The sequence below is a fragment of the Podarcis pityusensis genome, assembly GCF_964106645.2.
Source record: "Podarcis pityusensis genome assembly, chromosome: 7".
NCBI classification, from domain to species: domain Eukaryota; kingdom Metazoa; phylum Chordata; class Lepidosauria; order Squamata; family Lacertidae; genus Podarcis; species Podarcis pityusensis.
Window position 1 is genome coordinate 6,205,737 of NC_138031.1, and position 14,216 is coordinate 6,219,952.

General features: G+C 46.9%; 1 protein-coding gene across 4 annotated transcripts in view; it reads left to right on the forward strand.

Moving 5' to 3' along the window:
- The window catches only part of PTP4A3 (protein tyrosine phosphatase 4A3), a 109,348-nt gene that overhangs the window by 49,076 nt on the left and 46,056 nt on the right, over positions 1 to 14,216 (forward strand). Inside the window, exon 1 of one of the 4 annotated variants that reach the window (XM_081012895.1) lies at positions 12,989 to 13,134. The exons of the other annotated variants lie outside the window; for them this stretch is intronic. The gene's annotated coding sequence lies outside the window, so the exon portion shown is untranslated. Of the gene's footprint in view, positions 1 to 12,988; positions 13,135 to 14,216 lie in introns of those variants that run through there. 4 annotated transcript variants of the gene reach the window in all.

Here is a 14,216-nt window from a genome sequence, read left to right on the forward strand (position 1 = left end):
ATGTCAAGGAAATAAACAGCTATCTGACTTTTAGAAGACATCTGAAGGCAGCCCTGTTTAGGGAAGCTTTTAATATTTGATGAATTATTGTATTTTAATATTTTGCGGGAAGCCGCCCAGAGTGGCTGGGGAAACCCAGCCAGATGGTTGCGGTATTATTATTATTATTATTATTATTATTATTATTGATAAAAGCAGACCGGAATGCAGGGCAAAGAGGAAGAGGTAGCAAGGAGAGTCAGTGTGGATCTTCTCGCAAGGCTTCTGAATTTTTGCATGAACAGAGTGATGTGGGAGGAACTGTCGCAGGAACCGCCAATTGCCCCAAGTCTCCTAAATTAAGAACCGGCCATCTTTCACCTTAATCGCGATTGCTATATTTGGGGAACGTGTAGGCAACCTGTGGTAAACTGCAGAAGTCGAGAGGGCACCTGAATTAAGTTTATTCATAGCTGGAGGCAGGACCCCTTTCTCCCCCTCCAGAACTCCTCACCCCTTTGACAGACTGAACAACAACAGAGTAAGTTGTGCTAGCAAGAAAAGATTAAATAAAATGCCGCCTTAATTGTTGTTGTCCATGTAGGTCTCATCTGGGTGTACAGCAGGGTGGATTTGATTTAAATCAAATCAATTTAAATCACTAGTCAGTAAGACTGGATTTAAATCATTTTTTTACAGAAATAAAAGCACACATTCTGCTCATGTAGAAACACCAGGCAGGCCCCACGAATAACCCAGAGATGCATTTTAAATAAAAAGACACATTCTACTCATGTAAAAACACGCTGATTCCCGGACCGTCCGCGGGCCAGATTTAGAAGGCGATTGGGCCGGATCCGGGCCCCAGGCCTTAGTTTGCCTACCCATGTTCCAGACACTTGGTCGTTTTGGTGGCCCTTTTCTGAACCTTCTCCAGCAGCACGGTATCCTTTTTTCTTACAGCAGGATGGAGGGGGAAAGGAAGGATGTTGCTGTAACTTATTACTTTTCTGGCCTTGTAACGCAGCAGCCATCCTACAACGAAAGGTGAACTCCAGGCTGTGTCTTGAGATGGGGTTGAGGCGAAGTTTGCCAAGGTGGCTCAGTTTTCCCTGCACCCGAGCGAGAAATAGGACCAGGGAGGATTTGATTGAAATCAAATCGATTTAAATCACTAGTCAGTAAGACTTGGCTAATTTTTTTTTTTTTGCTGGTACAGTCATACCTCGGGTTACAGATGCTTCAGGTTGCGTTTTTTCAGGTTGCCGAAACCCGGAAGTACCAGAACGGGATACTTCTGGGTTTCAGCAGTCACGCATGCGCAGAAGCACTAAATTGCGCTTTGCACATGCACCGAATCACAGCATGCGCAGACACGCTGCTGCGGGTTGCGGATGTGCATCCCACACGGATCACGTTCGCGACCCTAGCATCCACTGTATAATCTTAATATTTGCAACCAGATGAAGGTTTCATTTTTGGAATAATAAATTTGCAGAGTAGCTTTTACGGTTACATCAAAAATTACTGATTTGGTTATGCTACTAGAATTATATTGATGTAATTATGAAATTATTGTGAGGTTTAATAAGTTAACTGTTTTTATTTGGACAACTTTTCTGCTGTACTTTATTGGAAGGAGAAATATAATCCTTAGTAACATGTTAAACAATTTATTTAACTAAAACAATAACATTATAGCATACGCATCCATGTTTGTTAACTGATGTGGTTAAACTTTAAAAACAAAAAAACAAAAACCCTAGCCTAGAGTCTTAAATCTTAAAACAAATCCTTATTTCCTGATGTATAGCCTTTGGACAATAATGCAACCTAAATAGAAAACTATCTTTAGAAAGATTTTTCCTGCAAAAGCATTTTATTTTAAAAATCCAATTTAAATCAAAACAAATCTGATTAACAAAAATCTGATTTTTTTTAAACAAAAAAATCATATCCACCCTGAGTAGGACGCAGCTCGCCAGACTGGGCTGTGACAGCTTTAGGGTGATAAATCTTTCATCTCAAAGGAAGCCGTCTTCGAGAGGAAGGGGAATCGGAGCTCAAGTAGGAATGAGCAGACGTGCTGTGACACAACAGTTTAATCTCCAGTGAGCAATCTAATCCTAGGATTTTTGCAAGATGCGGCTGTACCTGGGCGAGGCGAAAGAGAGAGCTAATGCCACTGGCCGCCCCCCAGCTGTGCTCTAAATTCGATGGCTTTCGTTGTTGTTGTTGTTTAGTCGTGTCCGACTCTTCATGACCCCACGGACCAGAGCACGCCAGGCACTCCTGTCCTCCACCGCCTTCCGCAGTTTGGTCAAACTCATGCTGGTAGCTTCGAGAACACCATCCAACCATCTCGTCCTCTGTTGTCCCCTTCTCCTTGTGCCCTCCATCTTATCAGGGTCTTTTCCAGGGAGTCTTCTCTTCTCATGAGGTAGCCAAAGTATTGGAGCCTCAGCTTCAGGATCTGTCCTTCCAGTGAGCACTCAGGGCCGATTTCCTTCAGAATGGAGAGGTTTGATCTTCTTGCAGTCCATGGGACTCTCAAGAGTCTCCTCCAGCACCAGAATTCAAAAGCATCGATTCTTCGGCGATCAGCCTTCTTTATGGTCCAGCTCTCACTTCCATACATCACTACGGGGAAAACCATAGCTTGAACTATACGGACCTTTGTTGGCAATTCGATGGCTTAGGAGCACCCAAATCTCGGTTGATTTGCAGGTTATGCTTTTGGCAAGATGCCCACCCCCTGGTTGCCTTCTGCCCCCTTTCCTGACTGCTCTGCCATTCTTGGAAGTGTGGGGATGAGGCTTTCCTCCTTTAGGCCTCCCACCCCTCTAAGGGGGGGGGAAAAGCACCAAACACCTGGGAGCTTTAGTTTGGGGTGCTAGGAATTGGAACTCTTCCCAGACTTCTCCAGGAAGTTGAAAACTGAAGAGTCACCCTTTGGTCTTGTCCTAGGCATTTTCTGTTAACTCCCCAGAGTTCTACATTTTCTTGATTTTTTTTCTCATCCGCTGGGTGCAGGGAGTTAAGTGAGATTAACATGGTCAGCCTTGTGGCAAGAAATGGAGGCCTGGCTGCTGCTGTTGTTGTTGTTTTGCTTTTATCAGAGTACACACAGCTCTGGCTAGGAATCTCAATTATTCTCAGCTGCAGCACATATAGAATCATTGGAATGCAGAATGGGAAGGGACCCTGGGGGTTTCTAGTCCAACCCCCTGCAATGTAGGAATTGCCATATTTTTCGCTCCGTAACACGCACAGTGGGTTTGTTGAACAACTATCTTCCATCTGAATTGGTTACAGGCTGTTCTAAAAGTGGATCCACAGCTCCTTTGTTGGTGGGGAGAGTTTGTGTGAGGAATGACGACGACTATTTGGCATTGTGACGTTTCTGTGGTCTCTAAAGTAGGGTTAAATAAATAAATAATGTCCAGTAGCACCTTAGAGACCAACTAAGTTTGTTCTAGGGGCACGGATGGCTCTGTGGTGTAAACCACTGAGCCTTGGGCTTGCCGATCGGAAGGTTGGCGGTTCGAATCCTCGTGACGGGGTGAGCTCCCATTGTTCAGTCCCTGCTCCTGCCAACCAATCTTTATTGTCATTGTCCCATACAGAACAACGAAACTGAAAAATCTACATAAGACAATTCAAAAACCAATAAGCCTGCTATCCCAGCTATCCCAACCTGGTTAGCCCCCTAAAAACTCTGATACCCCATTTTAAATACAATATACTCCCACAGAGGGGACGCGGGTGGCGCTGTGGGTTGAACCACAGAGCCTAGGACTTGCCGATCAGAGGGTTGGCGGTTCGAATCCCCAAGACGGGGTGAATTCCCGTTGCTCGGTCCTTGCTCCTGCCCACCTAGCAGTTCGAAAGCTCCTCAAAGTGCAAGTAGATAAATGGGTACCGCTCCAGCGGGAAGGTAAATGGCGTTTCCGTGCGCTGCTCTGGTTCGCCAGAAGCGGTTTAGTCATGCTGGCCACATGACCCAGAAGCTGTATGCTGGCTGCCTTGGCCAATAAAGCGAGATGAGTGCTGCAACCCCAGAGTCGGCCACGACTGGACCTAATGGTCAGGGGTCCCTTTACCTTTTTTTACAGGGTGAGTGGGCTGCTTTTTTTACAGGGTGAGTGGGCTGCTTTTAGATGGCACCCCCTCTCTCCCTCTCCCCTGCCCCGTCCTGCTCGCGGCTTCCGGAGTTACGGCCAATTTGAGGGTTCTGGAAAAGGAGCTCGCGGCAAAACTTAATAGCAGCCTGTCTGTTGCCGGGGCCTTTCGTTAAGGAGAAAATGAAAGGCTCGGCATTTCCTGGCGTTTCACTTGGTCCGTACCTGAAAATTACTGCTTGTGCCTGTATAAATCAGGAGGCATAAAATTGTCCTGTTGTTGCCAGAATCTCACAGGCTTTTATGAGAGATTCTGACGGCAACAGGCTGGGGCTGACGAGAGTTGAAGGCAAAAGCACTTGTGCGGTGTCAGGCTGGGGCAAGGCTGTTTGAGCATCTGTAGAACAACACAACAAACAATACAGGCAACACACAGACCAGTATACTAAATAGCACTGTAATTCTTATTGCATAATATATGTAATTTAGTAACAAAAACAAACTGTGTGCACTTGTAAATTCTCTAATATATTATTATACTTCTGCGGACTTTCAAAGATTGACAGACGTGTGTTCAATTGATTTCAAATACTTTCGTGAATATATTTGCAACACACGGGTTGTTCTGTAGAACAACACAACAGCAAATACGACAAAGATACCCCCCCTCAAAAAAAAAGCCCAATGTTTCGGCAAAATAAACATAACAAGATTACATGAAATGCATAATACCTCCTGGCAGTAGCAGGATAAAACAAGGGAGCTTAAATTTTCCGTCTTGCTTGTGTGTCCCGAAAGGCAAAAGTGCAAGGAACGTGACTTAATTGCTTTTCAATTAATGGTTTTTCACCCCTATGTTTTTAGCTCTTCTTTCTTTTACAGTGGTACCTCAGGTTAAGAACTTAATTCCTTCTGGAGGTCCGTTCTTAACCTGAAACTGTTCTTAACCTGAGGTATCACTTTAGCTAACTGGGCCTCCTGCTGCTACCACACTGCCATCGTTCGATTTCTGTTCTCATCCTGAAGCAAAGTTCTTAACCCGAGGTACTATTTCTGGGTTGGTGGGGTCTGTAACCTGAAGAGTCTGTAACCCGAGGTACCACTGTATCTGTAAGCCACCTTCAGTCCCTGTCCAGGGAAAAGGTGGGGATATAAATAAAAATATATTAATAGTAATTTCTAGGCTCTGAAGGGGTTGATGTAATTTGTGTGTGGCGACTCTCATCCTGTCCTGCATTTAAGAATTGCGTGCTGACTCTGGAATTTGCTCGTAAGCTAACCTTGGCCTGAACCCTGTTTTCTTTTAGTACGTAACCTTCTCATTTGCCTAAAAAACCTTACCAGAGCCCACATCACACTAACAGTTCACGGTTTACTGTGAGCACACATCACCGGGGCTTTTCAGAAACCACAATGCCTGACTTCAGCCTTGTGTCTGAGCCAGGGGGGTTCTGGTTCGTTCTCCCTTCCAACAACCCCACTATCATTAAGCCAAGAACACACCTTGGCTACAGGTCATAATCCTTCCTCTGGGCATATCGCTAAGCCTGGCATCGCGGTTTGTTTCCTCCTCCCAGACGCAAGAAGCTGAGCAGATTCAGTTTCCTGGCGTACAGTAAACCGTGCTTCATAGCTTACCGTGATGCATGAACTTACACTTTTTAAAGCAAGACTGGCACAATGGTAAACTTCCTCTTGCATCATTGGGCTGTGTTTTCCAAAGAAACCAGCCTCCTGGACAGAAGCATTGTACCCTTTTGTGTTCAAAGCAGTAAATGTACACTGCTGTACCCATCTGTTTGCTATTAGGAACAGAATAGTTGATCTTGCTCTGTTATAGGAACACAGTAAGTTAAAAACAGTCATTCCTCCTTGCAAGTATAGAATCAAATAATTTTTAGAGTTTGGAGGGACCTTGCAGACCATAGAGCATTGCAAGGAAGAAGCTGGGATGGAAACTTTCCCCCGGTTGTTTTGGGGGTTCATTTAAATATATATGTGCTCTACATGGGGCTTCCTTTGAAGGTGTCCCAGAAACTAGAACTAATCCAGAATGTGGCAGCTAGACTGGTGACTGAGAGTGGCTGCCGAGACCATATAACACCGGTCCCTGAAAGACCTACATTGGCTCCCAGTACGTTTCGGAGCCCAATTCAAAGTGTTGGTGCTGTCCTTTAAAGCCCTAAACGGCCTCGACCCAGTTTACCTTAAGGAATGTCTCTACCCGCATCATTCAGCCCAGACACTGAGGTCCAGCATTGAGACCCTTCTGGCGGTTCCCTCACCGTGAGAAACGAAGTTACGGAACCAGGCAGAGGGCCTTTTCAGTAGTGGCACCCTCCCTGTGGAACGCCCTCCCATCAGATGTCAAGGAAATAGACAACCATCTGACTTTTAGAAGACATCTGAAGGCAGCCCTGTTTAGGGAAGTTCTTAATGTTTGATGTTTTATTGTGCTTTTAATTCTGTTGGGAGCTGCCCAGAGTGGCTGGGGAAACCCAGCCAGATGGGTGGGGTATAAATATATTATTATTATTATTATTATTATTATTATTATTATTATAAAGGTAAAGGGACCCCTAACCATTAGGTCCAGTCGCGGACGACTCTGGGGTTGCAGCGCTCATCTCGCTTTATCGGCCGAGGGAGCCGGCGTACAGCTTCTGGGTCATGTGGCCAGCATAATTAAGCCACTTCTGGCGAACCAGAGCAGTGCATGGAAACGCCCTTTACCGGAGCTGTACCCATTTATCTACTTGCACATCGTGCTTTTGAAGTGCTAGGTTGGCGAGATCAGGGATCGAACAACGGGAGCTCACCCGGTCGTGGGGATTCGAACCGCCGACCTTCTGATCGGCAGGCCCTAGGCTTTGTGGTTTAACCCACAGCTCCACCAGCGTCCCATTATTATTATATATCTCCCCTAATTGCAATCTGATGTGGTTTAAGTTCCTTCTTCCGCCTCGTTCAGGGGCACCCGCATGAACCTTCGATAGACCCAGCGAAAGTCATCACCAACGTTTGTACGTTAGAAGGCAACAGCTTTATAGCTCCTTCTGCAAACTGCCGAGCGTCACTGATACCCTCTATATCCTTGGTGCAAAGCCTAGACAGCCATCACCTTACAATTATCCCAGCGAGGCTGCCTCTGTTTACAGGGACATGCAGACATCTGCAGCAGCTGTCAGGCTGATGATTAGTTTCCAGGGTGGCCTTTGAGGCTCAAGTCATCCACTGCCAAGGTGCAAGGTGGCGTCATGCTCTCTGGGGCTGCTGGCGTTCCCACGCCTCACCTGTCAAACTGAGCATTGTTTACTGTTCAGGATTTAACACTGGCATCCAGTTCTCCAAGCAGGAGCTGCTGGATCTCAAACTGGGAGAGTTGGTTGGCATGCTCACGAAAGCTCATACCAGTAACAAACGTAGTTGGTCTCTAAGGTGCTACTGGAAGGAATTTTATTATTATTATTATTATTATTATTTTGGGAGAGTTGCAGGGATCTATGCCTATGGCTGTCCCAGGCAGTATGGTCCGGTGAACTGTATGTTGCAGCATCACTGCTGTGCATAGAAAGAAACTAGGATTCTCCCTCCTACCGAATCAGAGCATTGGCCATCCTGTTCTCACAGTGTCCAACCAGATGCCTTGTGAGAAACCCACATGCCGGATCCTAGCGCAAGAGCATTCTCTGCACCTGTAGTTCCCAACAGAAGCATCACTGCCTCCAACTGTGGAGACAAGAGCATAGCCGCCATTGCTAATAGAGAATTTGTCTTATCTTTTCAAACCACCACTGCCTCCTGAGGAAGTGAGTTCCATAGTTGAACTAAGAGCTGCGTGAAGAAGGACTTTTTTTGATCCGTGCAGAAACTTCCAGCTGCCCTAGATGAACCTTCTTTTGGATTTCTTTTCTTTCTTTCTTTTAAAAATACATTTTTATTAATTTTTTAGCATACCACTTCAAACACTCCTACAACATAACTTCTCATCTTATACAATGTTTTAGACTTCCGTCAACGCCTCTGATGATTTTCCGTTTTTATCACTTATTCTGCATTTCTTGGTTTCTACATTGCATTCAGTTGTCCTTAACTAATAATTCTTTCTTGTAATATTTCAGATAATCCACCTTGCAAAACTTCTTGCAGTCCTACTAGCGTAATCTGTTCATCACAATTACTTTTCAAATAGTTCATGTCCTCTGAGATTCTTAGATGCTTTTGGATTTCTTAATCCTAATGCGTTGTGTGAAGTAACACACACGTCCCTTTGAGTTGAGTTCCCCCAACGCCTTTCGCGACAAAGCACAGGGTTCGCGGTCCTCAGTTTTCCTCCTGACTCTGCCAGAAACTTGTTCTTCTGCATGCAAAACAGGGGCAGTCCCTACCTGTCTTCCAGGTGGTGAGTTTTCCTCCAGCCTTTGATGAAAAGCTTTTTCTGCAGGCAGGCAGAATGGGTTCCTCTCAGCCATGTTCAAACTGGTCCAGACCTCCAGGGCTAAAATATTCCAGTACCTTCATATGTTTCCTTTCTGATCCTCCAGATTTCTGTCTCCGAACTTCGGAACTGGTTGGTGGGAACAGGGCTCAGCAGGGAAGGCTTTGGTGCTGATGATGAGCACCATAATTTTCTGCAAATTTTTAAAAGGTATTGATCTCGATGGCCACATGTCCGGAGAGAAACGAGAAATCAACATCTTCCATGCCACTGCGAGCTTTCCCCCCGTCAGTGCACGCTTGCGTTTTTTTGTGCATGTTGCAGGATTCATGCAGAGTTCACATGGGGTAGTAGTGAGGAGACATGAAAGGCTAGGCCTTTGTGTAAGCTGCTCATGAACCCTAGAATATCTCCCAGACTCCACTGTGTGAAACCCCTGAGACCCCTGGGCTCTCACTTGCAGGGTGCCTCAGGGTTCCGTCCTCTCCCCCATGCTTTTCAACATCTACATGCAGCCGCTGGGAGAGATCATCAGGGGGTTTGGGCTGGGTGTTCATCAGTATGTGGATGATACCCAGCTCTACCTCTCTTTTAAATCAGAACCAGTGAAGGCGGTGAAGGTCCTGTGTGAGTGCCTGGAGGCGGTTGGAGGATGGATGGCGGCTAACAGATTGAGGTTGAATCCTTACAAGACAGAAGTACTGTTTTGGGGGGACAGGAGGCAGGCGGGTGTGGAGGATTCCCTGGTCCTGAATGGGGTAACTGTGCCCCTGAAGGACCAGGTGCGCAGCCTGGGAGTCATTTTGGACTCAGAGCTGTCCATGGAGGCACAGGTTAATTCTGTGTCCAGGGCAGCTGTTCATCAGCTCCATCTGGTACACAGGCTGATGCGTGATTTCTGTTCTCATCCTGAAGCAAAGTTCTTAACCTGAGATACTATTTCTGGGTTAGCGGAGTCTGTAACCTGAAGTGTCTGTAACCCAAGGTACCACTGTATTCTTAAGAGGGTCTTTACTCCAGTCTTCAGAGAGCAGCTGGAAGTAGGGAGGCAGAAAAAGGTCCTCCTTTCCTTCCACTCTGCAATTTTAATCTGAAATCTTAGGCGCAGTACTGAGCCCAGAGCTCAGAAACAGCTCGCGCTAATGAAATTCCCTGCTGCAAAATGCGCCTGGAACAATGGGAGTTTCGAACACTGCTTCCCATTAGCAGACAGCTTCCTGGTTTTCCGCAGGAAATGTGACGGCTAACAGGAGGATATTTGTTCTGTAACCTGCAGAAGGGACCAGTCATGCAGTTTGCTCCATTTCAGAGTATATTGCACTGAAATACCCTGAGTCACTGCGCAATGTACGCAGTGCAAAGAAACACATGTGCCGTGCATTCCCCGGTGTCCCCAGTCCACGTTTCAGGGTGAAATTCTCCCCAGAGAACAGTGCGGAGAAGGTGTCTCCGTAGCCTTTTCCACTCCAGTAGCTTTCGATGTGTTTGAAATCTGGATCAAGTCGGTTAAGAGTTTGATCTCCCTGTGATCCTTCCCTAAATCTTCCTGAGCGCTTACTCCTTCTGTGATGCGCGCAGAGAGCTGCCAGATGAATAATAGCTTGGCAGGTGGTGAGCTGGCGTCATTGTTGGCCTGCCTGTATGTGTGTGTGTGTGTGTTTTGTGCCCGCCTGCGCAGTGTTCATATTGCCGGCGTTGAAGTGTTCGGGTGTTGGTTTGTTGCACCGCAAGTGATGTTGAAATGTTTGTGGGCATTCTGTGACCGATAGAACTGTCAGCGGAATGTTTGCAGGCTTAGCCCTGTGGGGAAAGGGGCGCTTGTTGGTTTGGCTGGGATTACGAAACCCCATACATCTGTATGGGGGGCAGGCTGGCTGGAAAAAGAACAGAGGCTGCCCCAGATGAAATTAGGTTGGTGAAGGAGCAAATTAACCCTTTCCAAATCTGGAGAGGCTGGCGGCTGAGCCAACTAGCGCTCTGTTTCCTGTTTTTATCTACCTGGTGAAGTTTTCAAAGCGGGTTTGTCCACTGGTCTGTGCAAGCGCACTTGGATTTTCAGGAGGCTGCATGCATGGGAGAACCCAGACACAATTGGATTATAGGCAGTAGGGGGTTGAGCCAGATGACCTTTGGAGGTCCCTTCCAGCTCTCCAATTCTGGGCACAGCAAAGAGGGAACAGCGTCCCCTTTGTGCTTTTCTTCTTGGCTTCCGGATAGGCTTGCCCGCTGGGGGGGGGGGTTGTGGTGGGAACAGGATGCTGAACCAAGTGGATTTTATTCGGTCTAAGCGAACAGGGCTGCTCTTAGCTTCTTTTAAGTGTTTTCGTAAAGTCGAAGCAATCTTCCTCCCAACGGTTTTTTCCCCCTTGCCATCTTGAAAACAAAAGCCAGATGTGGAGCAGGTGTCCGTCGCGAGAGAGGAGCTCGCCGATGTTTATCAAACAGCCCTGAGAAGTTTGCACAGGATATGAGGGTATGTCCTTCAAAGCCCAGCGGCTGCATCCTGGCTCTGGTGGTTCTGCGTAATGTGATTTAGGGTTATAAATAGACCCCGGGCCAAGCAGCTTCGCTTTGCTCCCCTCTCTCCCAAGGGGGGTAACAGAACTTCTCGCCCAACTTGCTCCCCCCTGCACTTTAGAACTGTTTAATCACATCATCAAGAGCTACGGGTCAAGGGATAATTTCTTCCTTCGCATTATAAGCCCTTTCTGCCTCTGGGGCTTGCTGGTTATCAACATTATTCCTAAGTTGCCAGAGTTATAGCACCGCTGGGAGTGACTGCTTGCATTTTTTAATAGTGGTTTTCCATTACTATCGCTGCTGTAAAACTCTCCAAGGTACCGTAGTTGTTATAAGCACCTCTCATAATTACTGTAAAATGGGATATGGATGCAGCCTTGCTGGGAACGGATAACTCTAGAGACCGCTGGTGGAACAGTTTGTGTGTGTGCGCATGTGCGCTCAGGCATGCTCATGCCTTCTCACATTTTACATGCACAAACACAGAGCTCATCTTTGCACCGGGAAACACTGAATTTGCTCGTGACCTGTACGCGTTACCTAAAATAAGCATATCTGCACGAGTAAGCTTCATTTGCAAGATTCTCTTTTTAGTCACAGAAGAGGGCAGTTAGATTTGTTCAGCGCTGAAACACTCCCTCTCCCCGCAAACAAATGCTGATGCAAATGTACACACACCCACACCCCGGACCTGGCTTCTGAGATCCTACTAAGCGTTGTCTGTAGGTTTTCAAAGCCATTTTTCCAATGCTAAAAAAAGAGGTGGATAGTAATAAACAATAATAATAATAATAATTTATTATTTATACCCCGCCCATCTGGCTGAGTTTCCCCAGCCACTCTGGGCGGCTCCCAATCAAATGTTAAAAACAGTACAGCATTAAATATTAAAAACTTCCATGAACAGGGCTGCCTTCAGATGTCTTTTAAAGATAGGATAGCTGGTTATTTTCTTCACATCTGAAGGGAGGGCGTTCCACATGGTGGGCGCCACTACCGAGAAGGCCCTCTGTCTGGTTCCCTGTAACCTCACTTCTCGCAATGAGGGAACCGCCAGAAGGCCCTCAGCGCTGGATCTCAGTGTCTGGGCTGAACGATGAGGGTGGAGACGCTCCTTCAGGTATACAGGACCGAGGCCGTTTAGGGATTTAAAGGTCAGCACCAGCTCTTTGAATTGTGCTCGGAAATGTACTGGGAGCCAATGCAGATCTCTCAGGACCGGTGTTATGTGGTCCCGGCAGCCGCTCCCAGTCACCAGTCTAGCTCCCAAGATGCTGAATTGCGCGCCTCAATTTCCAAATCTAAGCAGCATCGCTGCGTTAACGCTATCCAAGTTGGAACAGTGTGCAGACAGGGGCTTTGTGTGTGGGGCTTCAAGCTTAGAGCCTCGGCTTGTGTCAGTTGCTGGTGGTGTGTGTGTTTGTGTAGATTTAACATGACCTACACTGGTAGCAAGGGTGAACCAGATGAGCAGGGCTTGCCCTTAAGAGCTAATGGGATTTAGAAACACATATCAACAATAATATTTCCCAAGGGCTGCAAAAGTGGAAAGGGGGTCTCCTTGGGCATTCGCCTGCCTGCCACGTTCTGAAGCCTTTATCGGCCGCCTCTCACAGGCACCCACCAAAATGCAAAGTTGCCAGGAGCAGGAAGTAGCCTGTAGCAGCAGCAACAACAACATGGAACTCTCTTTCTAAGAAAAAAGTTGCCTTCTCCTTTTTCGTTGCTGCTGCTGTTTTGTGCAAAGGGAGGGGGAGCGATTGACAAAGATTCACTCTCTTGTCTGTCTGTCCGTCCATCCCCCCGGCTGCCGTGTCCCTTGCATCATTCAGCTGCCCTGTTCCCGTTTACTTATGTGCTTAGCCCTTGTGTTCTATTTTGAGGCTCTGTGCACCCGGTGCTAAGCAGCCGATGACCCTGCCGAAGGTAAGCGTTGCAAAACAAGAGCTGTCAGGCAGATCACGCCACGGGCTTAGCCGGCAGCCTCTTCGAAGGGGGACTGAGCAGTCCTCAGCAGGGCGAAAATCTGGCTGCAAGAGGCGTTTGGGCAACCTGGAGGTTCTCCTCTTCGGAAAGGTAAGCCTCGCGTATGAGAAATCAAACTCCAGGGACTGGTTTTGTTCACCTCCTCCTCTTGCAGAACTTTAGCCAGCAATTTTCCCAAGCCTCTTTCCCCACCACCCTCGGACGAACGCTTTGTACTTCCTGCAACAGGAGGTTCCTGCATGGATGGGCGATGCCTTCTTAAAGCTGCTTTCTAAATTGCTTCTTCCTTTAACCAAGCCCAGGTATCTCAGCACGCAGCTCTTCCTAAGCTACGGGTTTGCAGATTTCCAAATTTATAATTCGCCGGCTCGTCAAAGCAACACGTTGGCGGCAAGTTGGTAGGGGTTCCGGAAAAAGGAAAGCAGGAATAAATACGTTGGGGGGGGTGTTTCCAAGTGGGGGGAGATTTTCAGAGTCTCAGGTGGGTTTTTCTGTTTGGGAAGGTCTAGTAGGGGAGAATTTGCATTGCAGGAGAGCCCCGTAAGAGGAACGGAGCAGGGCATGTTTAGCGTGGAGAAGAGGAAACTGAGAGGTGATATGACAGCCATCTTCAAATATCTCAAGACCGTCACATGGAAGATGGAGCATGCTTGTTCCCTGCTGGTTCGAAGGATAGGACCTGAACCGATGGATTCAGATTACAAGGAGATTCCGGCTGAACATTAGTCAGAGCTTTCTGACAGTCAGAGCTGTTGGACAGTGGAACTGTCTCCCTCGGGAGGTTGTGGACTCTCCTTCCTTGGAGGTTTATAAGCAGATGTTGGGTGGCCATCTGTCATGGATGCTTTTGTTGTGATTGTTGCATTGCTGGGGGGGTGGACTAGATGACTCTTAGGGTCCCTGAAACTTACAAATTTAACATTATCAAAGGAATGCTTCTGCACTCTTACAAAGACCATTAGAAAGAAACAAAAATTTAAAAGCTAAGAAACTGCCTCAAAGGCATTTTTACAATCCTTCCTCCACAGTAAGGTATGTTATTAAATAATCCAATCCATTCACAAAATGGCTCTCTGCATCTGCTCTGGTGTCTTCTGCCATATCACTGCATATTTATGCACGACTGAGATAAGTTTCCTTAACGATGTTATTCGAAAACCTGAAGCTGTTCT